The sequence below is a fragment of the Sminthopsis crassicaudata genome, chromosome 2 (assembly GCF_048593235.1).
Source record: "Sminthopsis crassicaudata isolate SCR6 chromosome 2, ASM4859323v1, whole genome shotgun sequence".
Taxonomy (NCBI): Eukaryota; Metazoa; Chordata; class Mammalia; order Dasyuromorphia; family Dasyuridae; genus Sminthopsis; species Sminthopsis crassicaudata.
This window is the reverse complement of record NC_133618.1, coordinates 137112236-137114395: the sequence shown is the minus strand read 5'-3', so window position 1 is coordinate 137114395 and position 2160 is coordinate 137112236.

The following is a 2160-nucleotide window of genomic DNA, read 5'->3' as shown; positions in this document are numbered from 1 at the left end:
GCGCATGCGCCTCCGTCAGCACGTAGAACGTGAGCTCTTCGGAGGAGGAGTCACCGAATGGTTCCTTCTTCCCCCTCCCCCTCCTATTTTGTAAAGGGGGAGAAAGGAGAAAAAGAGAAAGAAGCTTGAGATGTTTGCGCCTGCGCAGTAAATGTCTTTAAAGCGGATCTGGGAGGAGGGAGGATTAAAGAGTAAAAGGAGCCGAAAGAAACCGCGAGGGGGCTCTCGCGACTTGGAATTCTTTCCTGGAAGAAGGGGTGGGGCAAAAATAGGTCCCTCCCTACAGGAGCCTGACGTCACCTTTTCGCAAATTTCACACAAATTCTCCCTAGCGCTGTTCCTTGGAGCTGGGTTTCGGTTTAAAAATCACAGATCACTTGATTGTGGTTTAGAAATATCCAGTAATCTCCAAACCTCTTTCTCTCCTCCCAAAAAAAAGTAAGGAAGGATTTAGTCCTTGGAGAAAGTACTTGGGGACGGGTTTGACATTTACTCCCTAATGTCTGAGGGATGAAATATCGATTATTTCTTTCCGTGTAAAGTCCTTTTTAATTTCCTCACCAAAAAGGATTATCAAACTGGCTCTCCAACTACCAGCGTGCTTGGTCCGCCTTCTGCGGGAGGACGCCAGCATGCATCCCTTTCCCCTCAGTGCTGGGAGTCCGTTCATTCCATCTCCTCCGCCAGAGCTTCCCGAATCCCTTCACACTCAACGGAAAACACTTTCTCTCCCTCCTCCAGTGTGTCCGGGCTTTTGGTTTGTCTGCTCAGGCAGCGGTCCTGCAACTTTCTACACGGGGTCCAGCTCACGGTCCCCCAGACTGTGGGAGGGCCGGACGATTTGCAGGCCCCATGTTCTTTCTGCTGCGCCACTTAGCTGGTACTAAAACAAAAAGAGCATTTTAAGATTTGCAAAGCCCTTTCCGTACATCATAAATTACACGAAGCTTTGCGGCATGCCGATCACTTCACAAATATTGTCTCATTTGATCCTCACAGTAACCCTATGAGAGAGGTACTATTAATTAGCCCCCATTTTACAGATGAGGAAACTGAGGTTAAGTGAGTCAACCAGACCATGTGGCCAGTATGTGACTGAATCTGTTCTCTTACCTGATCTTCACAACTCTGTGAAGCAGGTGCTTTTTGTCACCTCCATTTTGTAGAAGACAAAACTGAGGTTCAGGAAGGACAAGTGACTCATGCTGCCTTTCTCTGGTCAGCTGGCTAGTATGGATGATGAGCATGACTTATCTTTCCAATCTCATTGTTCTCCCTCCCCCAGTCCTGTGATCTGGACAAACTGGCCCCACAACATGACTCATCCACCTCCGGATGTAATCAGCTACTTCCCGGAGAAGAGTTTTTACATCATTTCTTGCACAAGCACTAGCGCGGCGCGCGCGCCCGCGCACACACACACACACACACACACACACACACACACACACACTTTATCAGTGGTATGTCACACCTACTTATACCCATTATGGGCTTCTCCATGATTGCCCTTTAGGTTGCTGCAATTCTGATTTCTCTGATATCCTTTTATTGCATCTTCACGGACAAGTAGCACAAATGGAAGAATACTGGTATTAAAAGATGAATTGGAGAGTCGGTGCAGATTATTATCATTATTATTGTTATTTTCCACTTATTCACACAGCTGAGAGGCCAGATACAATGTAAGGCCATGAATAGCTGCGCATTTCCCGTGAAGATAGCGCCTTCTAGTCTAAATTAGCAGGTTGCTGAAACTCTACAATCTTCATTTGCTGAATAAGAATAATGACTGCAGTACATACTTTACAGTGCTGCTGATGTAAAGTGTATGTAAAGTTCTTTGCAAATTTTAAAGCCCTGTTATTATTATTATTAATTATTTGATCAAATATTATGTGGGTACAGTGGATATAGTGCTGGGCCTGGGTCAGGAACTCATGGGCCTGGGTCAGGAACTCATCTTCCTGAGTTCAGCTACAGGCTCTGATACTGACTAGCTGTGTGACCCTGGGCAAGTCATTTAATTCCATTTGCCTCAGTTTCCTCATATGTAAAATGAGCTGAAGAAAGAAACATCAAACTACTCCAGCCAAGAAAATTGCAAATGACATCAGAAGTCGTTCACAACTGGAAATGACTTGTATTGAGTCAGAATTC